The sequence below is a fragment of the Panthera tigris genome, chromosome C1 (assembly GCF_018350195.1).
Source record: "Panthera tigris isolate Pti1 chromosome C1, P.tigris_Pti1_mat1.1, whole genome shotgun sequence".
Classification (NCBI taxonomy): domain Eukaryota; kingdom Metazoa; phylum Chordata; class Mammalia; order Carnivora; family Felidae; genus Panthera; species Panthera tigris.
Window position 1 is genome coordinate 212,070,401 of NC_056667.1, and position 25,765 is coordinate 212,096,165.

General features: G+C 40.7%; 1 protein-coding gene across 3 annotated transcripts in view; it reads left to right on the plus strand.

Moving 5' to 3' along the window:
* Positions 1-584: 584 nt before the first annotated feature.
* Positions 585-25,765, plus strand: part of DIS3L2 (DIS3 like 3'-5' exoribonuclease 2) — a 346,637-nt gene continuing 321,456 nt past the window's right edge. Inside the window, exon 1 of one of the 3 annotated variants that reach the window (XM_042995635.1) lies at positions 585-1,127. The gene's annotated coding sequence lies outside the window, so the exon portion shown is untranslated. Of the gene's footprint in view, positions 1,128-1,193; positions 1,506-25,765 lie in introns of those variants that run through there. The other 2 variants (XM_042995640.1, XM_042995639.1) reach the window with 2 other exon arrangements.

Below are 25,765 nucleotides of genomic sequence, written 5' to 3' on the forward strand. Positions count from 1 at the left end.
TTCACTACACAGATTCAAGCTACTGTCGACTTTGACGCCCTATTCCTGAATTTTGATTTTTTATGGTCACCACTAGGCACTTGATCGTCACAGCATTTGACACTGGTGACCACCTCCTTACTGGAATTCTTTCCTCTCCCACTGTCTTCTCAGCAGTCCTTCAACCAAACATTCTAATTTTGTTTTGTTTTGTTAGTATTTTATTTTTAAGTAATCTCTACACCCCTAGTGGGGCTCAAACTTACAACCCTTAGATCAAGAGTCACATGCTCTACCGACTGAACCAGCCAGGTACCCCCTTCAAGGAACATTCTGAATGCTCTTTGGAGGTTCCTTTTCCTTTGTTCACAACTACAATGTTGATGTTTTCTAGGCTCCATTCTTTCCTCTCTACGCACTTCCCTGGGCAGGCCACACTGACCTTTCGGTCGGTGTCTCAAACGAGCCTACTCTCGTACCTGAAACACTCCTCCTTACCCTTTTACTTGCTTGAAGTAACCTTTTCCCTACCCGTGTCCGGGTAGGCTCCCACAGCTTCCCATACTTAGCCCACCCAGGTAAGCAGTATCTGTCTGCCCGCGCTCCCACCAGTCTGCGCATTCTGGCGGCAGGGACCCCGCCTGGATTGCCCATCTCTGCATCTCCAGTGTCAGTCCTGCCCCGAGCCTTGAGCAGGTGTCCAACAACCAAGTATCTAGTAAACGAAAGAAAGAGTAAAGCCCTGTGCCAGGAAAGGACGGGCGTGGCTACATCCGGGGGGCCTAGAAGCAGGGCGCGAACCCGTGCTGGGAGGGCTCCCGCGCAGGGGCGGGAGGGCTCCCGCAGCTGACTGGCTCTCGAGCAGGGGGCCGCGGCGGCCGGGGTCGCCCAGCTAGAGCCACCGGCTACAGTTCATCGCCCCCGCGAGGCGAGGCCACAGAAGTCGCGTTGGCCCTTCGCCAACTCCTGCCACCACCACCGCAGAGGAACGACGGCCGACCACCGTCTCCGCCGCGCTCTCGAGGCGCGCGGCGTTCTTGGCCCCGTCCGGCCACCGTTGCTTTCTATACAGCGGCGCCCCTGACCCGGAAGAGCATTCTCCTTAGCAACTGCGGGACCGCGGCGGCGCCAGCCTCCCGGGAGCGACGGTGAGGCCTCCCCGCCCCCGCTCCGCGCGCCCCACCTCGACCCTTTCCCTGGACCGGCCCCGGGTCTGACCTGCCACGTCTCCGCAGCGCTTAGCGGGGTACCTGCGGCGCCGGTCCTGGGCGAGCGCCCTCCGCCTCGGGCGTCGCTCCCCGGCTCCGGCGTCGCCCCTGCCCACCACACGCCCCCCTCTCCCCCGCTCCCCGCCGACAGGGCCTGTCAGGCCCGGCTCCTCGCGCCGGGTCCCGCCGGCCCTCTCTCGTAGCCCCGTTAGGGGCGCGGATAAGAAAACCAGAATTAAGCAGAGCCTGTTGCTGTAGAGAGGACGCTTCCCGAGGCTCGGGTCACCTGTGGACGCGTTCTTATGGGTCCAGATACAGGTGTTTGGGACTGGCAGGGATGGAACCCTTGAGGAGCCGGGAAGGGCAGCCGCTTAATTAGAATGCTTGGTGTTTGCCTGCTGCTTTGCGCTTTCCAAAGCGATGTCTTTTATCTGCTTTGTTGATCGTGGAGACTCTTGTAATTGAATATTTTCAACTGATCGTTTCCCGGGGATTAGGTTTCCTGTTTTTAGTGATGTGCGGTTAGTATTATGTAGCTTAGATTTTGTGTCTTCCAATTTTCTACGGAAGGAACTCTCCCTGGGACTGATTACCTTTGGGAAAAATTTCAAGTGAATTTTGCTACGTTGAAAAAAGTAGGGGCAGGTGTTGTTAATATCTCTGATTTGCATTTGAAAAGACCCAGTGATACTGAAAACCTCCCTTTATTGAGTTTGTAGGTGTGGTACTAAGAAAACTCTAAACCTTGTTTGAACATTGTTAGATAACAATTTTATATTTAATGATAACAGAGTTAGGGGCGCCTAGGTGGCTCAGTCAGTTGAGTGACTTTAGCTCAGGTCTTGATCTCACGATGGTTGGCTTCCAGGCCGGCATCGGGCTCTGTGCTGACAGCTCAGAGTCTGGAGCCTGCTTCACATTCTGTGTCTCCCTCTCTCTCTGCCCCTCCCCCCTCTCTCTTTCTCAAAAATAAATAAACATTAATGATGAAAGAGTTAAAGCAGGCATGCGAACAATTTTCGGGAATGACATTTGGGAATAAAAGTACAGGAATTTCGATACCAAAATCCATTAATCAGCACGGTATAGTAAGTGTTTAACGAGCACCCACAGTGTTCTAGGTACGTGAAAGGATACAAAATAAGAGACCGTACACATTACGTTATTGGAAAAACTACAAAATAGCATTTGTTTAAATACAGAATCAGAGGAGAGAGCAGTATGGGCTGGAGTTTTCTGTAACATGTTTATGGATTATATCTCTAAAGTATAGGTACAATTTGTGTTTGTATTGGAGGGGACAGGGAATCCTAAACAGTTTCGTATGTTAAGTGTGCACGTGACATTTTGTAGTCCTTATTTAAAGCTCTATGGTCACTTGATTCTATTTCACTCTTAGTAAAAATCAGTCTGGCGTTTTTTTTCTGTTTGAGATCTAAATGAATAGGGTTAATATCAGGAGGCTTTGCCACTGAAGAGATTCATTCCTTTGCTTTTGTGATGGTCTTACTTTTATATGAGACACCACAGTTTTCAGTAAAGTTAGTTACTAGTTCCTATATACTTAAGAGTTTTGTGAAATGTTGCTTTTAATATTTGACAGCTATTTCCAGAGTGCTTCCTATGTAGGAGGCATTGTATCAAGAAATACCAAAAACAGGTTACTCAACAAGGAGTAGTTTTGCTTTATCTGCAGTGTATGTGTGTGTGTGTTTGTATGTTTTACCCATCAGCCTTTGATGCTCAGCATTTGCGTAGAGACATAGAAGGACCGGAGAAATTGATACAGGCATCTGAATTGACTTTTTTTTTTTCCCTGTAGGAGTTGAATAGGGATTTTAGGCTCAGTTGCTTTGGATGTCTTTCAAAGATTCATTAAGGAGACCTCTTACAGTGTTTTATTGCTTTCTTATAGTTTTAGTGGCCATTTATTCACTTTTTCCAAAGTATTTGAGTGCCTATTTGGTGTATTGTGCTTTTGTTGGAAATGGGGGAGAGTGAACACATCCGTGGCTCCTGTCTTCAGCAGATGCTACCAAATAATCACACGAATGTGAAACTGCAGATTTTTTTGTTTTCTTTTTTTGATTTAGGGAAGTCACGGGAACGACATTTGAACTAAGATCTGAAGGATGCACAGGAAAGGAAGAGTGTTCCAGTCAGACCCAACAGCACAGGCAAAGGGCAGGAGAGGACAGCACAGGCATTCATGGGGAGGACTGGAGATTTAGGGTACAGCTCTATGTAGAGAACAGGAAGAGTGTTGGAAGAATCTGGTGGGAGGGGGCTGGAGAGGTGGGCCACAGGGCCTTGTAAGCAGGTTGAGGAGTTTTTCTTATCTTTCGAGTAAAGAGAAGTCTCTATACCGTTTTACTTAGAGACTTCTGCTGGATTGCAGGTGGGGATGACACTGCTACATTGTGTTTATATAGCCTGCTTTGTATTTCTACCTTTGCTTAGTATTTGTATCGTCTTCTTCCTCATTTCCCCAACGTGCTTCCTCAGTGTTACTGTAGTTGGAGAAGCTTCCATGTCCTACCAGCGAGATGTGTCCACTTTTTTTTTTCTTAATTGAGAGAAAAGGAATTTTAGGGATTAGTATTGGACACTAGAAGTTAGTTGATTTGAAATATTTTTGCATCAGTATGACTGCTAGGGCACTAACTTCTGAGACCTGTTTCTTTTTAGTTATTGCAATAAAAACACATAATATAAAACTTACCCTCTTAACCATTTTTAAGTATACAGTTCAGTGATGTTAACTATATTTACACTGTTGTGTAACAGATCACTGGGACTTTTTTTTTATCTTGGAAAACTAAAACTGTACCCAATGAACATCTTCCTGTTTCTTCCTCCAGCACCTGCCCCCCCCCCCCCCCCCCCAGCTCCTAGTAGATTTGAGTTTTATTGCTCTAAATGCTTTTTGAAAGAATCATATTTGTATCACATTTTGTAGTGCTTATCTCAGAATGCCTCACCTCAGAATCAGGTCAGTTGATTTTGGGTATTGGACTGGAAACAATTTTGAGATGGTTCCATATTTTAAGTACAAAAAAACATAACAAAGCATTTTCTTAGACGGGGAAGATTTGTAAACTTTTCTTTGCAGTTTTCCCATTTTATCCCGGACTTTGTATTCCTGTAGTGTTGTATAAGTAGCCTTATAGAATCCAGTTTGTTTTTATTTTTTATTTATTTTTAAATTTTTTAATATTTATTATTGAAAGACAGATATAGAGCATGAGCATGGGAGGGGCAGAGAGAGGGGGAGACACAGAATCTGAAGCAGACTCCAGGCTCTGAGCTGGATGCGGGGCTCAAACTCACAAACTGCAAGATCACGACCCTAGCCGAAGTTGGACGCTTGACTGACTGAGCCACCCAGGTGCCCCTAGAAGCCAGCTTTTAGAATGACCATTGAACCTTTTGAAAATTGGTTTTTTTTTTTTTTTTTTTTTTTTTTTTTTGCTTTAAATGGGGAGTTGCTGTGGAAAGTAAAGTTCATTTTCATTCAAATATTACTGAGCACTTGCACAAATCAGACTGTGGGCCTGGAATGGTTCTGTAGATCCCTCTGAGGTCCAACTGTCCATGCCATTACTGGTGACATCAGGGAGACAGCCAGATTCTTGTTGTCTTTATTAGATGGAAGGTAGTGGTGGAGCTGTGTCATAGACTCTGGGTCTAAAGTTCTCTCTGGTCCAGCAAGAGAGTGGACCCAGGATTAAAATGTGAGAGATGGCTAATGTCTGGGAGAAGACAAGAGCCCCAAATAAGGGTCCTTGCTCCATATTTGTTAAGATCAGAAGGCTTACAAATGTGATGGGCGTGCACAAAGAGATAATGAATCTGTGAACATTAACTCATGGGCATGAGGGAAAGGGGGTTTTGAAGATATATGGTGTTAGGGGTTTGGGTCTATATAAACCAAAATCCTGGTGCCGGGCAGATGGATGTTAAGGGTAGACCTGAGGTGCTGTGTCTGTTTATCTTAGCCAGCCTAGGGGATAAGACAGACAGAGAATGCAACCTCAGGGTCAAAAGCCACCTTTCTTTTGCTAATCAGCTCTGCTCTGGGTAGCTTCACCCCTCAGTGGTCTATCACCCTATTTACCTGTTTACCTAATTTGGTTCTTCCTTCCTGTGAAAGCAGCTTTCTGCTATAGTACTAAATTGGGGGGCCTTTTCGCCCTGAATACCTAATCTCATATACCTTTGCCCCCCCCCCCCCCCAATCTTGGGGCCTCTGCCCTGTCTATACTTATTTACCCAATCTCGTTTACCCACACTTGGGTGTGAGCATCCTATGGCTTTGTAATTCTTTTTGCCTTGTTGACCCATCAGTGCAGGCTCAGGGAATTATTCCTAAGCTTATTCCCCACAGAGCTGCTCCTTTGTGTCACATCAAGGGAGATAGAAGGATTTGACGAGAACTTTTCAGATAGCATTTTTTGGAACCATAGCAAGAACTTGATGTCCCAGAGTTGCAATTATGAGATTAACTCTCATGTTGAGACTGGAAGTGGTTGGGTTTAGTCAACTATTAGTCCAAAGAGACTTAGTTTTCTATTTTTTTTTTCCTATGGTGGTAAAATTTACCATCTTAACCATTTTTAAGTGTTCTGTTCAGTGGTATTAAATACATTCATGATGTGGAAACATCACCACCATCCATCTCCATAACTATTTTTTGTCTCATAAAACTGAAACTCTATGCTCATTAAACACCAACTTATTCTTTCCTCTCCCCAGCCTCTGGCAACTACTATTCTACCTCTGTCTCTGTGATTTTGGGCACTCTGAGTACCTCAGAAGTGGAATCATACAGTATTTTTTTGTGACTGGCTTATTTCATTTAGCATAATATTTATTTGTTTGTTTGTTTAAATGTTATTTATTTTTGAGAGAGAGACAGAGCATGAGTGGGGTAGGGGCAGAGAGAGGGAGACACAGAATCTGAAGCAGGCTTCAGGCTTCGAGCTGTTAACACAGAACCCGATGCGGAGCTCGAAATCAAACCACAAGATCATGACCTGAGCCAAAGTCAGACACTTAACTGACCAAGCCACCCAGGCACCCCTAGCATAATATTCTTAAGGTTCATCCATATTGTAGCATATATCAGAATTTCCTCCTTTTAATTTTTTAAATTTAATTCAATTTAAAATATTTTTTAAATATTTATTTTTGAGAGAGAAAGATAGAGTATAAGCGGGGGAGGGGCAGAGAGAGAGGGAGACAATCCAAAGCAGGCTCCGGGCCCTGAGCTGTCAGCACAGAGCCCGACATGGGGCTTGAACCCATGAACTGTGGGATTGTGACCTGAGCCAAAGTGGGACGCTTAAGCGGCTGAGCCACCCAGGTGCCTCAGAGTTTCCTCCTATACCACATTTTGCCTATCCATCCATCTGTTGGTGAACACTTGGGTTGCTTCCACGGCTTAGCTGTTGTGAATAATCCTGCTCTGAACATGAGTGTACCATCCAACTACTTTTGATTCTTTTCTTACATCCTAATACAGCTGCCTCTGGGATGCACCAGCGTTGGCAGACAAGAGACAGTGTTCATACTGGCAGGGAAGGACTGTAATGTGGCACAGAGTACAGGGAAAATGTCACTCATGAAATCACCTGGGACTGATAAGGACTGATAGAGGTACCTGCCTCAGAAAAATGCCTTCCAATTAGAAAGTAAAGAAGAGGAAGGGGCTTATCATTTATGGAGCCACCTCTCCTGTGTGTCAAATAATTCATATGCATTATGTCATTGATACCAAGTTTTGTCCAATGAGAAAGATGATTTGATTCTTGGACTGATAAGAAAATTGAGGCTCAGGGAGTATACTTAAGTCGTAAGGCAGTATGTGTTAGGACCAAAGTATGGACCCGTGTCTCATTCCAAAGCCCACATTCCTTCCGTGACACTGCATCATGCTACTTCTGTAAACCGTGTTCCGATATCAGCATCAACGGTGGGCATGAGAATATCAACATAAATAGTGCGGGACTATAAAGAAGAGGGCGAGTAATGAAGTAGGCTGATACAGTAGGAAGTCTTAAAAACCTTTTAAATGAAGGAAAGTATTGTTATCTGGTAGACTGGAGAGCTTGGATGACCAAACCTCGAGGAGGCAGAACGTCGTGCGATGCTGATGGAGGAACTCCGCTCTTGAGGTTCCTGGGCAGATTGCCTTTAATGAAATTGGATTGTTTCTCCCATTAGACTTGGATGAGGAAGAGAGGTTGGTAGTGATTGCCTCCGTGCTGAGGGGTCCAGAGAGAAGCCCCAGACATTTCTCTTTAACTTCTCCTCATTTAGAGAGCATTTCTCCACGTGGGAAATAGTTGCTTCTTTTTCTTTGCCATGGTCAGCTTTAATCCATTTTAAAGGATTGAATATGAAACCACAGCAGCAGTTACGATACCAAGGAAGAGATAATAGCACATTGTTATTTTTGTTTAATCCTACTTAAAATAAAAGCAGCAGTTTGCATGGCTTATTATTCTTTTTAGTTCTTTTAGGTTTATTTTATTATCATTTTTTTTTAAGTTTTTATTTAATTTGAGAGAGACAGAGAGAGAGAGCAGGGGAGGGGCAGAGAGAGAGAGAGAGAGAGGGAGAGGGAGAGAGAGGGAGAGAATCCCAAGCAAGCTCCACACTGCCAGCACAGAGCCCAATGTGGGACTCGAACCCACAAGAGATCATGACCTGAGCTGAAAGAGACCCACTGAGATCATGACCTGAGCTGAAACCAAGAGTCAGATGCTTAACCAGCTGAGCCACCCAGGCTCCCCCTTTAAGTTTTTTTAAATGAAAAAATATTTGAGTTGTTCAGAGCTCTTTTGCTCCAATAAGACATTTGTTTTCTTTATGATTTACTGAATTTTGCTAGTTTAAATCAGTCTTTCTTAGTAGCTCGGAAATAAGGATGAGCCATGAATTTTATGACTAAAATGCACATTACTAACAGGGAATAATTTTACATGAATGAATTAGGGCCCAATTTTTATTTAAAGGATTACTGATTACTAGTTAAGACTATATTTTTAAAAAACTGATTTACTGAGTAATAGTTGTCATATTACAAGCTGTACATATTTAAAGTATACAGTTTGAGTTAAAAAAAATTTTTTTAAAGCTTTTTAAGTAATCTCTGTACCCAGTGTGGGGCTCGAACTCACAACTCTGAGGTCAAGAGTTGCACACTTCACTGACTGAGCCAGCCAGGTGCTCCCAGTTTGTTAAGTTTTGACATATGTATGTACTCATCATCACAAACAAGGTAGTGAATAAATCCATCACGCCCAGAGTTTTCCTTCTTGGTCCCCATCCCAGATAACCACTGATATTTCTGTCATTATATATTAATTTTCATTTCCTAGGATTTCCTAGAGTTGTATATAAATGGAACCACACAGCATGTAGTTATGCTTTTTTCACTCAGCATAATTATTTTGAGATTCACTCCCGTTTTTTAGTATATCAATAATTGATTCCTCTTTCATGCCTAGTAATATTCCTTTGTATGGATGTATCACAGATTACTAATACATTCATTTATTGATGGACATATTGGTTCTTTCCAGTTTTTAACTGGTAACAAAGAAGGCTGCTATGAACATTTGTGTACAAGTCTTTGTGTGAACATATACTTTTGTTGTTCTTTTTGTATGCTTAACTTTGAAAGAAACTGTCAAAACTTCCAAGTACTATTTTGTATTCCTACCAGCAGTGTATAAGAGGTCCACTCCCTTGGGGCGCCTGGGTGGTTCAGTCGGTTAAGCATCTGGCTCTTGATTTTGGCTCGGGTCATGATCTCACTGTCTGTGGGGTTGAGCCCTGCGTTGGGCTTGGTGCCGGCCATGGATCCTGCTTAAGATTCTCTGTCTCTCTGTCTCTCTCACTGTCTCCCTCTTCCCCCCACCCGTCTGGCACTCCCCTACTTTTGTGCACTCTCTCAAAATAAACAAACTTAAAAATAAAACAAACTTAAAAAAAAAAGTTCACTCCCTCCACATTCTTGTTAACACTTGGTATGCCAGTCTTTTCAACTTCAGACATTCTAATAGATGTGTAGTGGTATTTCATTGTGGTCTGGATTTATATTTCTCGAATGACTGGTGATGCTGAATATCTTTTCATGAACTTATTTGCTATTCACATAGCTTCTTTGGTGAAGTGTCTGTTTTTATTTTTTTTATTTTTTATTTTTTTAAAGTTTATTTATTTTGGGTGGGGGGGGAGAGCAGAGAAAGAGGGAGAGAGAGAATCCCAAGCAGGCTCCACTCTCTCAGCACAGAGCCTGATGCGTGCGGGGCTTGAACTCACAAACCACGAGATCATATCCCTAGCCAAGATCAAGAGTCAGATGCTTAACCCACTGAATCACCCAGGAGCCCCACGTTTTGTTTTGTTTTTGATGTTTATTTTTGAGAGTGTGGGCATGTGTATGAGTGAGCAAGGGAGGGGCAGAGAAAGAGCGAGACAGAGGATCTGAGGTAAGTTCTGTGCTGAGGGTGGAGAGCCTGACATGGGGCTTGAACCCATGAACCGTGAGATCATGATCTGAGCTGACGTCTGATGCTTAACTGATTTGAGTCACCTAGGCACCCCTGGTGAAGTGTCTGTTTAAATCTTTTGTCCATTTTTAATTGGGTTCTGTGTTTTTTTATTACTGAATTTTAGAAGTTTTTTTAAATATATTCTGGATATAAGTACTTTTTCAAATTTGCAAATATTTTTCCTTATCTCTTTTTATTCCCTTAATGGTGTCTTTTGAAGAGCAAAAGTTCTTAATTTTGGTGAAGTCCAAATTACAATTTTTTTCTTTTGTTGCTGTTTTTGTTACTTTACCTAAGAAATCTTTTCCTATTTAACATCACTGAAATATTCTCCTATGTTCTAGGAGTTTTTGTTAGGTTATAGATTTAGACTATGATCCACTTTGAGTTTTTAAAAAATTTTTTTGTGTTTTATTTATTTTTGAGAGAGAGAGAGAGAGAGAGATTGTATGTATTGCATGTGCAAGTGGGGGAGGGGCAGAGAGAGAGGAAGACAGAGAATCCTAAGCAGGCTCCAGGCCCTGAGCCATCAGAGCAGAGCCTGATGGGGGCTCGAACTCATGAACCATGAGACCATGACCTGAGCTGAAGTCAGACGCTTAACCAACTGAGCCACCCAGGTGTCCCTTGAGTTATATTTATGTATAGTACAAAGTATGGATTAAAGTTCTTTTTTTTATAATCTTTTTTTTGAAATTTAAATTCAAGTCAGTTAAAGTACAGTGTAGTATTGGTTGCAGGGGTAGAACTCAGTGATTCATCACTTCTGTATAATACCCAGTGCTCATCCCAGCAAGTACCCTCTTTAATGCCCATCGCCCATTTGGCCCATCCCCCCATCCGCCTTCTCTCCAGCAATTCTCAGTTTGCTCTCTGTATTTAAGAATCTCTTATGGGGGTGCCTGGGTGGCTCAGTTGGTTAAGCATCCGACTTCGGCTCAGGTCATGATCTTGTGGTTTGTGAGTTTAGCCCCACATCGGGCTCTTGTGCTGACAGCTTGGAGCCTGGAGCTAGTTTTGGATTCTGTGTCTTCTGCTCTCTCTGCCCCTTCCCTGCTCATGCTCTGTCTCTCAAAAATAAACAAACATTAAAAATAAATTTAAAAAGAAGAGTCTCTTACGGTTTGCCTCCTTCTATTTTTATCTTCTTTTTCCTTCCCTTCCCCTATGTTCATCTGTTGTGTTTCTTAAATTCTATATATAAGTGAAATTATATGATATTTATCTTTCTCTGACTTTCTTCAGTTAGCATAATACACTCTAGTTCCATCCACATTGTTGCAAATGGCAAGATTTCATTCTTTTTGATCCCCAAGTAATGTTCCATTTTATACACACACGCGCGCACACACACACACCACATCTTTGTCCATTCATCTGTAGATGGACATTTGGTCGCTTTCCATACTTTGGCTATTGTTGATAGTGCTGCTATAATCATTGGGGTCAATGTGCCCCCTTTGAATCAGCATTTTTATATCCTTTGGATAAATACCTAGTATTGCAATTGCTGGGTCATGGAGTAGTTCTATTTTTAATTTTTTGAGGAACCTCCGTACTGTTTTCCAGAGTGGCTGCACCAGTTTGCATTCTCACCAGCAGTACAGAAGTGTTCCCCTTTTTCCACATCCTTGCCAACATCTGTCGTTTCCTGAGTTGTTTGTTTTAGCCATTAATGTTCATTTTTTTGAATATAGAATCCAGTTCTAGAATCATTTGTTGAAAAGACTATTCACTAAATTGCCTTCTGCATAGGTTGGAAATCTACTTATATATGTGTTGTTCTATTTCTGGACTCCCTTTTCTGTTCCATTGATCTATTTGTCTTGATGCCAATACTACGTTGTTTAGATTACTATAGTTTTATAATAGGACTTGGAGTAAGCGTTGCTGCTCTTTTTCCAGATTTTGGCTCTTAAAGGTTTTTTTCATTTCTATATTAATTTTAGAATCAGCTTTGTCAACTTTTCCAGACTCTGCCTGAGAATTTGAGATTGTATTGTATTTATAGATTTGTTTGAGGAGAACTACCTCTTAATGATGTTGTGTCTTCCAACCCATGGACATGCTGTAGTCTCCATTTATTTAGGTTTTATTTAATTTCTCTGAGAAAATTGTAGTTTTCACTGGGCAAATCATGTACATCTTTTGTCATGTTATCCCTACATATTTCATATGTATTTTCTTAAAACAACTGTTTTTTAAACATTTATTTATTTTTGAGAGAGAGAAAGAGAGAATGTAAACAGGAGAGGGGTAGAGAGAGACAGAGACACAGAGTCTGAAGCAGGCTCCAGGCTCTGAGATGTCAGCACAGAGCCTGATGTGGGGCTCAGACTCACGGAGCTGAAGTTGGACGCTCAACTGACTGAGCCACCCAGGCGCCCCTCATATATATTTTCTAATTGTTTTCTTAAATTGAAGTATACTTGACAAAATGTTACATTAGTTTCAGGTGTACGACATAGCATATTTCATATTTTTGGATGCTGTTGAAATGATGGTTTTTCGAATTTGTATTTTTGACTGTTGCTCCTTATACAAATATGCTTGATTTTTGTGCATTGATCTTCTCTGTCAACTAGGCTATGCCCACTTATTCCTTAGGCTTTTTTTGTAGATTCCATTGGATGTTTTACATAAAGATTATGTCATCTGTGAATACAATTTTACTTCTTCTTTTCTAATCTTTTGTTGATTTTATTTTTCTTACTGCATTGGCTGTAATTCCCAGTACAGTGTTAAATAGAAGTGGTGAGAGCAGACATATTTGTCTTGTTCTGATCTTAGGAAGAAAGTGCTTAGTCTTACACCATTAAGTATGATAATAGCTGTAGACTTTTTTTTTAATGTTTATTTATTTATTTATTAAAATTTTTTTAAAATGTTTATTTTTGATAGAGTGCAAGTGGGGAAGGGGCAGAGAGAGAGAGGGGAACAGAAGATCCAAAACGGGTTCTGTGCTGACAGCAGTGAGGCCGATGTGGAGCCATGAGATCATGACCTGAGCCAAAGTCAGACGCTCAACCAACTGAGCCACCCAGGTGCCCCGCTGTAGACTTTTTATACATGCTCTTTGTCAGTGAGGAAGTTTCCTTCCATTCCTAGAAGTCTTGCTGAGAGGTTTTTTTTGTTTTTTTGTTTTTTCTTTTTCCGAAATGAGGTTGGATTTTGGCAAATGCTTTTTCTGAGTCTACTGAGATGATCATATGGTTTTTCATTTTTAGTTTAATACGGTGAATGATACTGATTTTCAAATATCAGAACTAACATTGCATTCTTGAAATAAACTCTACTTAGTCCTGATGTATTATTGTTTTTTTTTTATATTGTTGGAATTGATTTCCTGAAATTTTGTTAAAAAAATTTTGCATCTATGGTTATGAAAGATACTGGTTTAGATGTTTTTTCCTGTAATATCTTTGAATTTGTTTTGGTATCAGAGTAATGCTGGCACCTTGGGATGAATTGGGAAGCATTCTTTTTCCTTTAATTTTCTGAAATAGTTTGCATCTATTCTTTTCTTTCTGCCTTAAGGATGTCCTATGATGTTTCTGGTAATGCAGACTTGGTGGTGATGATTCTTTTAGCTTTCACACGTTTGAAGAAGTTTGTGTTTTGCCTTTGGTTCTCAAAGATATAATTGCTACATAAAGAATTCTAGATTGACAGCTTTTTCCTATTGGTGTTGGAAGGATTTTGACTCAGTATCTTCTACCTTGCTTGTTTCTGACAAGAGATCTGATATCCTTATCTCTGTTTCTCTGTACTTTATTTAAAAAAAATTTTTTTTTATTAAAAAAAATTTTTTTTAATGTTTTATTTATTTTTGAGACAGGGAGAGAGAGACAGAGCATGAACAGGGGAAGGTAAGAGAGAGGGAGACACAGTCTGAAACAGGCTTCAGGCTCTGAGCTGTCAGCACAGAGCCTGACGCGGGGCTCGAACTCACAGACCGCGAGATCATGACCTGAGCCGAAGTTGGCCACTTAACCGACTGAGCCACCCAGGCACCCCTTTAAAAAAATTTTTAATGTTTATTTTTGAGAGACAGAGAGCGCAAGCAGGGGAGGGGCACAGAGAGAGACACACAGAATCTGAAGCAGGCTCCAGGCTCTGAGCTGTCAGCACAGAGCTGGGCACAGGACTCCCCTCTTGAACCCACAAGATCATGACCTGAGCCGAACTTAACTGACTGAGCCACCCCGGCACCCCTCTGTTTCTCTGTACTTAATGTGCCTTTTTCTCAGCTGCCTTTACAATTTTTCCTTTAAACTGCTTTTAAGCAATTTAACTATGATGCATCTCTTACCATAGTTTTCTTTCTTTTTTTTTGTGTGTGTGATTGTGTCATTGAACTTCTTGGATTTATGGTTTTATAGTTTTATTAAATTTGGAAAACTTTTGGCTATTATTTCTTCAGATATTTTTTCTTTCTCCACCTTCTCTCCCCGTTTTGCAGATTTCACTTACACATATATTTGATTGCTTAAAGTTGTCCCCTAACTCACTGATGCTCTCTTAATTTACTCTTTTTTGTTTTTCATTTTAGATAGTTCCTATTGCTATATCTTCAGGTTTATTAATTTTTTCTTTAGCAGTGTCTAATCTGCTATTAATCCCATCCAGTGTATTTTTCGTTTCAGGCATCATAGTTTTTAACTCTAGATGTTTGATTTGGATCTTTTTTATATCTTCAGTGTCTCTTAACCCATTCAGTCTTTCTTCTTTTTGAACATACAGAATACAGTTCTAGTAACACTACTTTCCTGTCCTTTTTTGTTACTTTCCTGTCCTTTTTTGTTATTTCCAACATTTCTACATTATCTTTGTCTTTCTGTCTCTCTTTTTCTCTCTTTCACATATCCTATTTATTAAAGAAGTAAGGCAAGACATTTAATAATTTTTTAATTTTGTATGTTTGGAAACAGGCTTAAGAAAGTTAGATGGTTGGGGGTCACCTGGGCGGCTCAGTTGTTAAGTGTCTGACTCTTAATTTCAGCTCAGGTCATGGTCTCACGGTTCGTGAGTTCTAGCTGCTCATCTGGCTTCACCTGGCTCCGTGCTGCCTGGAGCCTACTTGGGATCCTCTCTCTCCCTCTCTCTCTCTGTCCTGTCCCCATTTGCATGCGTGTACACTTTCTCTCTCTCTCTCTCTCTCTCTCTCTCTCTCTCTCTCTCTCTCTCTCTCAAATAAATAAACCTAAAAAAAAGTTAAAAAAAAGAAAAGTAGTTTGGTTTGGTCAGGGTTAGATAGTTAGTGTTCAGATTTAAATCTAGGTTTTTCACAACTTCTGCTCTTTCTGTTACTCCTGCCTCAATAGGAGGGATAAGATACAGAACTAAAAAGAGTAGGGAAGGAATCATAATAGAGAAGAATTATGCAAGATCTTAAGAGAGTATGTAGGTCAGAAAGACTTCTAAGGATGCAGGAAGCATTTGGGATGAAACTTTCAGGACAGGTAAGATTTTGGAGGTTGTTCTAATGAGGGTGAAGCATTTGAGGAGGAGAGAAAAGTGTATTTCAGTGTGTGGGGTTGGGAGATTGGGGCATGCGCTTAGCTGAATTGGGTAGGGATATGGAAAGCAGATGACTAGGGAGGTTGGCCTGAATTTGTGGAGTATTTTTGATGTCTGGCTTTAACACCACTTTTTTTTTTTTCTTTTCTTTTCTTTTCTTTTCTTTTCTTTTCTTTTCTTTTCTTTTCTTTTCTTTTCTTTTCTTTTTTACACCACTTTCTAATATCCCTGCCTCTTCAACTGCTGCATGCTTCTGACAAAGGGATGGTGTCTTTAAAAATTGTTTTCATTACATAGTATAGTCTTGCACATAATTCACAGGTATTGATTGATTAATAACATTATAGTACCATTAATTATACTTTATTACTACTTGTGATTGCATTGCTTATTGTATAAGAAGTCTCAAATCCTGTGTTCATAAAATTCCTTCCAAACAAGTCAGCATACTTTATGCTAATTCATCTATTGATTGTCTCAGCAGTCATCTTACCATACGTAAAGAATATCCCACTTCCTCAGGCAGCCAGAATCCTGCTTCAACTTAAGGGTCATTGTGTAATCTTGTACTGTTCTAATGCAAGGAATGCTCAGATGATAGTGTTGTGGGCAGAGCCCAAGCCTGATTCTCTTGGACTTTTTCACTTCTGGCTGGGAGGGAAGAATACACGCGGTACTGCCCTTGAACTCACAACTGCCCACTACGTGCAGCGTTGACTCTGACACTGCACGTGCTCAACTGGGCTCACTCTCATCTTTGTTCAGTATCTCAATCGAGAGCTGAAGTTTCAACCAGGGTTTCATTGAGTTTCAATCAATTCAAAACTAATTAATGGAAAAATAATCTTACCGTTCAAATTACATCATTCTTCCTGCATTGCTTTTAATTTTCTTTGCAAACCTTTTTACTCTTGAGTTCTGGCAAGCGCCCTCTGTGCTGGAGTTCCCGAAGTGATTGCTAGTGATTCTCAGTGAGTTTGATCAAAGGGTGCATTATTGCTGTATTACATGCTGTAATACATTGCATGTAATACATTGCTGTAGTACATTCTTTACTGTAAACCCTCCCTACCCCCATAAATCTCCTTGTTAATGCAACTTTAGAAGAAGAGGAAAATCAAGGATTTTGCTAACTCCTAACAGGTGTCTACTTAGAAGGATAACAGAACCCAGCAGATTTTCAGTGGCAAACATTGAATCTAGTCTTCTTTGTTTTACTTTTTAAATTTGAGTGTAGTTGACACCATTTGACATTAGTTTCAAGCGTACAACATAGTGATTCAATTTCTTTATATGTTATGCTATGCTCACCACCAAGTGTAGCTACCACCTGTCACCATACAAAGCTGCTACAAGATCACTGGCTGTATGCTGTGCCTGTTTATTCCCACATTGTTCATTTTTTTTAAAATTGTAGTCTTTTATTAAATACTGAGAAGTTATAAAATAGCATATGCAAAACATGTGTAAGGTGTACAGAGTAATAGGACGGTGAATACCCATGTAACCAACCACCCAGTGTAGGAAAAAATTGCCGTTGCCATTAAAGATCTACATTCTTGTTTGTAATGCCACCTCTCCTTTTCTTTTTCAGAAGTAACCTATGTTTTATATTTTCTTTATACTTGGGTCACATCATTTGTATCCTTAAACTGTTACTTAATTTTGCATGTTTTTGAAGTTTGTAGAATGGAATCATAATGCAGATATTTTTTAGTGATTTGCTTCTCCCTAGAACATGGGTGTCTGCTTTGGTCACATTTTGCAAATAATTAATCCTGGGCTGCTTGTACTTAGCATAATTTATTTTCTTTCTTTCTTTCTTTCTTTCTTTCTTTCTTTCTTTCTTTCTTTCTTTCGAGAGAATGGGTGTAAGTGAGCGAGGGGCGGAGAGAGAATCCTAGGAGGGGCTGAGGGAGAGAGAGAGAGAAGTGGGATTCACCCTAAGCAGGCCTCGAGCTCACCCGAAGGGGGCACAAGTTCACCTGAAGCAGGGCTTGAACTCACCCAATGTGGGACTTGAACTCACGAACTGTGAGATCATGATCTGAGCCAAAGTCAGATGCTTACCGACTGAGCCACCCAGGCACCCCATAATTTTATTTCTTAATAATTTTCCTCACTAGTCTCATAAAGAATAAGATTATGTTTCTGCCTTTTAGAAAAAAAAAAAAAGATAATGCTTTCTGACTGGATAAAAATAACCTGGTTTCCTTTGGGGTATTCCATCTCCAGGCACTCCAGAACCCATTTCTCAGGGCCGTACCTCAGTGACTGGGTAGAAGTCCTTGAAGATGGCTCATTTTTGGTGTCTTTCCCCCTTATACTTTACCTTGCGCAGCCTGGACACTCCCCGTTTTTCAGATAGGTGTCATTTTGGGGTTTTTTATCCTGACTGCACATAAGAATCACCTGGGGAGATTTAATGCCCATGCCTAGGCCAAAGACCAATTAAATCTGAATATTTCTTTTTGTGATTGCTCCTATCTTTGGCCTGTTCTTTTTTTTTTTTTTAACTTAACTTTTTATTTTTTAATTTTTTTTTAACGTTTATTTTTTGAGAGAGAGAGAGAGAGACAGAGCATGAGCAGGGAGGGGCATAGAGAGGGGGAGACACAGAATCCGAAGCAGGCTCCAGGCTCTGAGCTGTCAGCACAGAGCCCGATGCGGGGCTCGAACTCACAGACCACGAGATCATGACCTGAGGCGAAGTCGGACGCCCAACTGACTGAGCTGCCCAGGTGCCCCTAACTTTGTGTTAATTGGTTTACTTCTTTCATATTGACTTGTAGGTCTTGACATTTTCTGTATATTAATCTTTGAATTCTTATATATTGCAGATATTTTTTCTCAGTCTGTTTGGTCATTGTGGTTTCTTTTGGTATACAGAAGTTTTTAATTTTTAAAATTTGAGTCTTTTCCTCTGGTTTCTGTGTTTTTTGTCTTAATTAAGAAGACTTTCTTTTCTTTTTTTTAAATGTTTATTTATTTTGAAAGAGCCTGTGAGTTGGGGAGGAGCAGAGAGAGAGAGGGAGAGAGAGAATCCCAAGCAGGCTCTGCTCTATTAGGGCAGGCTTGATGCCAGGCTTGATCTCATGAACCATGAGATCATGACCTGTGCGGAAATCAAGAGCCGGATGCTTAACCGACTGAGTCACCCAGGTGCCCCAGAACAGATCTTTTCTCGTTACTCTTTCTTGCAAACATTTCCCATCATTCTGTGCATTTTCCTCTTATATTTGATACTTAAAAGTTTTTTTGCTGCTGTGAAATTCACATCATAAAATCAGTCACCTTAAAGGGAACAATTCAGTGGCATTTAGTACATCCACAGTATTGTCCTACCACCACCTCTATCTAATTCCAGAAGAAAGCCCTGTACCTGCTAAGCGTTGCTGCCTGTTCTTCCCTCTCCCTATCCTCTGGCAACCATCAATCTCTGTATGTTCCTGTGCATTTACCTATTCTGGATATTTCATATACATGGAATCGTATATGGTCTTGTGTCTGGCTGTTTTCACTTAGCATAATGTTTTTCAGATTCATCCATGTGGTAGCATGGGCTAATTTTTCAAAAAAACCTCATTATTTATGGCCAAAAAAGTATTCCATTTGATGTATATGCCACAATTTATTTATCCATTAATGGACTTTTGGGTTGTTTCTACCGTTTGGCTATTGTGAATAGTGCTGCTATGAACCTATGTGTATAAGTGTTTGGATAATTATTTTCAACTCTTTGGGGTATATACCTAGAATTGGAGTTGCTGGGTCATATGCTCATTCTATGTTTAACTTTTCAAGGACCTTCCAAACTGTTTTCCAAAGTGGCTGAACCATTTTACGTATCTACCAGTAATTTATGAAAGTTCCAATTTCTCCACATCCTTGCCAATATTTGTTATTTTCTGGTTTGTGTTTTGCTTTGTTACAGCCTTTCTAGTGAGCGTGAAGGGAACCTCACTGTGGTTTGATTTACATTTTTTTGATGGCTAATGGTGTTGAGCATATTTTCATGAACTTGTTGGTCATGAATATATCTTCTTTGGAATAATGGCTATTCACATCCTTTGCCTTTTTTCTTCCATTTGATTGTTAAGATGAGATTGTCAAAAAAAAAAAATCATGATTTGAATTTGTGATTACGTTGTAATTTTTTGACTAATTTACAGCTGACATCTTTATAATCTTGTGTCTTTCTGGTCAAGAGCAGGGTTTGTTTATTTGTTTAGGTCTTTCGTGTGTTTTTAAAAAAATTTTAATGTTTATTTACTTTTGAGAGAGAGAGAGAGAGGGAGAGAGAGAGAGAGAGGGAGAGGGCCAAGGGCGAGCAGGGGAGGGGCAGAGAGAGAGCGAGACAGAATCCAAAGCAGGCTCCAGGCTCCGAGCTGTCAGCACAGAGTTCCATGCTGAGCTGAAGTTGGATGCTTAACAGCTGAGCCACTCAGGTGCCTCTGTCTTTTGAGTTTTTGAAAATGCTTTTAAAATTTACTTTAGATCTTAAATCTGTCTTATTAGTTTTATCCACAGGCATTTTGTGATTTTGGTTACTTCTTAGAATTGATGTTTTTCTCTCTCATGTTTTAATTTTTTAATTTATTTAAGATAAGAGATTTCACTTCTTTATTTTGTTTATTATTTTTGAGAGAGTGAGACCATGTGCACAAGAGCAGAGGAGGGACAAGAGAGAAAGAGAGAGAATCTTAAGCCAGCTCCATGCCTAGCACGGAGTGGGGCTCGATCTCACAATCCTGAGATCAAGACCTGAGCCAGAAACATGAGCTGGATGCTTAACTGATTGATCCACTCAGGCACCACTCAAGCATCTTTTTTTTTTAAGTTTATTTATTTATTTTGAGAGAGCGTAAGTGTGCGCGTGCGTGTGCGTGTGTGTGTGTGTGTGTGTGTGTGAGAGAGAGAGAGAGAGAGAGAGAGAGAGAGAGAGGGAGAGAGAGGGAGAGAGGATCCCAAGCAGGCTTTGTGCTGTCAGGGTGGAGCCCAACTCGAGGCTTGATCTTGTGAACTGTGAGATCATGACCTGATCTGAAATCAAGAGTCAGAGGCTTAACTGACTGAGCCACTCAGGTGCTCTGCCAAAGCATCTTTTAATGATAAGCATTGGCAAACTCATTTGAAACCTGCATTGAAAAGCAAACTTTTTTTTTTCTTTTAATGTCTTCAGACTTTGATCCATCTTTGTTAGACACACTATGCTCTAGGTTTTTTCTTCTATATTTAGACTCACATCCCTTTCTTGGAATTTTTGTTTGAGATCTTTGGAGAGGATGTCTCAGTGAGCCTCCTGAGCCCTGGTTATAGTCAGTCACCAGTCACTAGTGTTTTTCACAGGTTTTATGTCTTTGGTGAAATCTAGTCTATACCATTCTTTCATCTGGTGATAATTTCCTGCTTTTTATATTTTAATTCTTAATTCATCAAATGTCTGTTGAGTTCTGCCACTTGCCACTCCTGTTGTAGGCACTGTGGTTGCAGTGATGACAAAGCCCCTGTCCTCCTGGAGCTTTGAGTGGACATTGGGGATAATCACTGTGCACAGAGATGAACAGGCCATTTCAGGAGTGATAAGTGTAATGAAGGAAGTAGAAAAATGTGCTAGGCTAGAAGAAGACTGGGGAACCTTATTTAGATCAGGGTTTCTCAGCCTCAGCAGTATTGACAGTTTGGACTGGGTAACTCTTTGTTGGGAAAGAAGGCTGTCCTGAACATTGTGAGGTGTTGAGCAGTACCTGGGGCCTCTACCCTTAAAAAATTTTTTTTTTACTGTTTTTATTTATTTTTGAAGGAGAGAGAGAGACAGAGCATGAGCGGGGAAGGAGCAGAGAGAGCGGGAGACACAGAATTCGAAGCAGGCTTCAGGCTGTAAGCTCTCAGCACAGAGCCTGATGCGGGGCTTAAACCCACAAACTGTGAGATCATGACCTGAGCTGAAGCCAGACGCTCAACCGACTGAGCCACCCAGGCGCCCCTGGCCTCTACCCTTTAGATGCCCTAGGACCCTCCTCAGTTGTGACAGTCAGAAATGTCTTTAGGTAGTCTCAAATGTCCCTGGAGGGGAGGGGCAGAAACGCCCCCAGTTGAGAAGCACTAGTTTTTAGTTTGGGTGGTCAGGGAAGGCTTTGTTTTGGGAGAAGATTTCTTTCTAATTCAGATATGAATTTCATAGAATGATGAGGTTCTGTTCTATTCACTTGTTCAGCCAGTTGGATCTTTTACCTGTTAGGCTGAAATTACACAGTGAATTAGATGTTTAGACATTAAAACAATCCCTCTTGTTTCACAGATGATATCCCGAGATTACCTGAGGTTATTTCTCTAACGTTACATTTAGTATCCTTATCCACACCAGCGTCGTTGCCAGTATGGTTGTGACTATTTGGAAGTGCATGCGAGTTAAGAAAGAGGGGTGTGTTCAGTCCAGTTCTAGAAGCTTAGTGCATTGCTTCTTAGTCTTTAGTGAGCACCAGAAGGGCCAGGAGAGCTTGTTAAAATACAAATTTCAGGACCCCACTCCTAGAGATTCTGATTCGGTTGGTCTGTGCTGAGGTCTGGTAGTTTGCATTTTTACCGAGCTCCCAAGTGCTGCTGCGCTGCTGCTGGTCTCTGCTTTGCGTGGCACTGACCGTAACGTCCCACTTAGTGCCTGGGAAACCGTGGTTGAAGGATTAGTAATAAACCTTTGGGGAACATGGTTTCTCCATTTTTTTTCATATTGGCTTTTTTACTTCATTTAAATCAAACTTGGTAGCTTTTCCCTGTGTCATCTGTCACAAGGAAAGTCTGTTAAGTGTTGATTGTGTTGGATGTGACACTACTGAGATGTTCTGCATTGCAATCGTATAAGTAATTTGAGGTATTTTTACCTATTGAACTAAGCAGGGAAGCTACGAAGTGACACTTCCTATGTGATCAATTTATCTTATGTAGAGAAATGAAAACAATGCTGGCAACATTTGTTAAAATGAGAAATTCTCTGCTATCGTTTTAACTGTATGAAGAGGCATTCATTTTCAGTTCTGGGCTGGTAATTACAAAATGTGTGTAATTCTGCAGGAATAGGTTCTGGAAAGGCGAGTGGATGTTCTTAGACCATGCTGAAATTTTTGCTTAGTGTCTCCTCTTAAACCATTGAACCAACTTGATTTTATAATAAAGCGTAATTGTTCTTTTTTTAGCAATAGCCTGAATAGACTCTGTTCTGTTGCTAAATAGAGCTAAGATATATGTGTGCATATGTATGTATATGTATTGTTGTTTGATTGCAAAAGTAATTCATACTTTTGTAAGAAACAAAAAATTAAACGGTATTAAAATGTGTGCTTTAAAGTGAGAATCCCTAGTAATCCTACTTTCTAAAGAGAATTGTTATGAATGTGGTATATCTAAATCGGTTTCATTTGTCACATGATGACAGGCGAAGATGACTCAAGAGATGGTTCGATGCTACACTGTTGGCATTTGTAAGATGCTGAGTTGTCATCCTTCATCTGTAGGCCAGAGCCTGCACCTGAGAATTTAATTCAGTGCTGTTCCTGGAATGAAAATGTTGCAAGAAAGTTGAAAATTTTTTTAAACATAAAAAATATTGGTAAAAGAAATTCTTCCCTTCTTAAAAGTGTATGTCATTCTTTCCTTCTCTAATACAGTAGGTTCCATGCTCTTTAAGTACTAGGGAAATCGATTTTGCAGTCTTTGCTCCCCCCCCCCCCCTTATTATTTTTGCTTCTTAACTAAAGTTTTTCTTGGATATTGAAGACCTGGAGTTTAGCAGAAGTACTTCTATTTTTTTTAGAAGTACTATTTTTTAAAGAATGAAAAGCTGTCTTGGCTTTTACATAGGATGTGTAGTGCAGGATATACACTGGAGGAAATGGATTGGGCTGATGGTGTGTTGGTTTTTCCTAATTTTCTTAAATGTTTATTTTTGCGAGAGAGTGAGAGAACATGAGTGGGGGAGGGGCAGGGAGAAAGGGGGACAGAGGATCTGAAGCAGGTGCTGTGCCGTGAGCCTGATGCGGGGCTCCAACTCACCAACCTCGAGATCACGACCTGAGTTAAAATCGGACAGTAAACTGAGCCACCCAGGCGCCCCCTGGTAGTGGTTTAGAAGCAGCTCCAGTTTGAAATGGGGGTAATGTGAGAGGCCTTGACTAAAAATGGGTGGATTAATGCGGGTCTGCTTTAGAGTGAGCTTCGCTGACTGAGAACTTGGAATTCCTGGGATAGAGTAGCCTCATGAAGACGAGAGATGGTCCTGAGGACTGCAGAAGAACGTGCACTTAGTCTCTTGGAGCTTATTAATGGGATTCTAGCATCTAGCAAAATGGAGCTTCTGAGCTGGAAGAAACCTTAGAACCTCATCCCTTATAACTGTCTTAGATTTGGGGAAAGTATGTAAGTAAGGCCCTGGGGGACTGGAAAACATTTTTGAATCTACTTTCTAGCTTTTGGCTTCTAAAATGAAGGATGGGGGGGCGCCTGGGTGGCTCTGTCGGTTGGGTGTCCGACTTCGGCCCAGGTCACGATCTCGCAGTCCGTGGGTTTGAGCCCCGCGTCGGGCTCTGTGCTGACTGCTCAGAGCCTGGAGCCTGTTTGGGATTCTGTGTCTCCCTCTCTCTCTGACCCTCCCCCGTTCATGCTCTGTCTCTCTCTGTCTCAAAAATGAATAGATGTTAAAAAAAAAAATTAAAAAAAATAAAATAAAATGAAGGATGGACTAGAGACTGAAACACAACAAATCAGAAACAAATACGGTGCTCAGTGGGGAGAATTGGAGAATATGTTGTTTGGAGAAGCTTGTTAGAAACACATAGTCAGGGGTACCTGGGTGGCTCAGTTGGGTGAGTGTTGGACTTCAGCTTAGGTCATGATCTTGTGGTTCATGGGTTTGAGCCCCCCGTCAGGCTCTGTGCTGACAGCTTGGAGCCTTGAAGCCTGCTTCAGATTCTGTCTCCCTCTCTCTCTCTACCCCTCCCCCACTCATGTTCTGTCTGTCTGTCTCAAAAGTAAACATTAAAAAAAATTAAAAAAAAAACCACAGTCATTATATTCCTGGGTCAATTTTTAAATATTTAAACAATAATTATATGTAACTTATGTAAAGAATGAAAAAACAGAATGAAGTTATTATACAAAGTTTTCTAATTGAATATTAGTAAGATATAATAAAAAGACTATTTTTATATATTATATTTGGATATTGTATACTACTGAACTCATTCTACTTTTTTCAGTTGATTGTATTGGATTTTCTAAGTAGCAAGGATTTCATTTATAATTGATCATTTTTCTCTTCTTAAACTATTTATATGGCCTTTTTTGTTTACAGTAATGACTAGTGCCTTTAGAACGATACTAAATAACACTGTAATAGCTGGCATCCTTTTCCTGTTCGTAAAGTTAATAGGAATGCTTCTAGTGCTTTATCATTGTTTGTAAGTTATTTTCTGTTGCTATTTTTTGTTTTAACTTTTTTCCTTTTTAAACTTTATTTTTAAAACTCATAGATTCACATGCAGTTGTAAGAAATAATACAGAGAGATCCTGTGTATACTTCACCTATTTTCCTCTTATGTAACTATAATATCACAGCTAGGAAATTGATGTCAATACAATCCACCCATCTTATTTTGATTTCATCAGTTTTATTTGTACTGATGCGTGTGTGTATTTAGTTCTATCACATCTGTAAATTTGTGTGACCACCAGTGCAGTCAAGATACAAAATAGGTCCTTCACAAGAATCTCTTGTGCTTCCGTTTCATAGCTACAGCTATCTCCCTCCTTCTCTGCTCTTTCTTTCTTTCAGTTTTGAGAGAGAGAGAGAACCAGTGGGGGAAGAGGCAGAGAGAGAGGGGAACAGAGGATCTGAAGTGGGCTCTGTGCTGACAGCAGAGAGCCTGATGCGGGGCTTGAACTCATGAACCGTTAGATCATGGTTTGAGCCAAAGTTGGACGCTTAACTGACCAAACCACCCAGGTGCCCCTCCCTCTCTGCCTTCTTAACCTTTGTCAACCATGACACTCTTTTCTGTCTCTAATTTGCCATTTCAAGAATACTGTCAATGGAAGCCTACAGTACATAACTTTTGAGATTGCTTCACTCAACATAACTTCCTTATGATTCATCCAGGTTATTGTAGGTGTCAATAGTTCATTCCTGTTTATTGTCACTGGTATTACATGGTGTGAACGTATGGCACCTTGTTTCACTGTTTTCTGCTGAAGGACATCTGGGTTGTTTTCTGTTTTTGGCTATTACAAATAAAGTTGCTATGAACATTCATAAGCAGGTTTTTGTGTGAATGTAAGTCTTTGTTTCTCTGGGATGAACACCCAAGAGTGCGTATACCCTTTGCTTAGATCATCTGTTGTTAACATTTTGTTTCATTTCCTTCATAATTTGTACTCTTTCTCTTACTTTCTCAGCCAAACACACACAATTATAAGGTAAAAAATTTTCCTCAACTGCTTGCA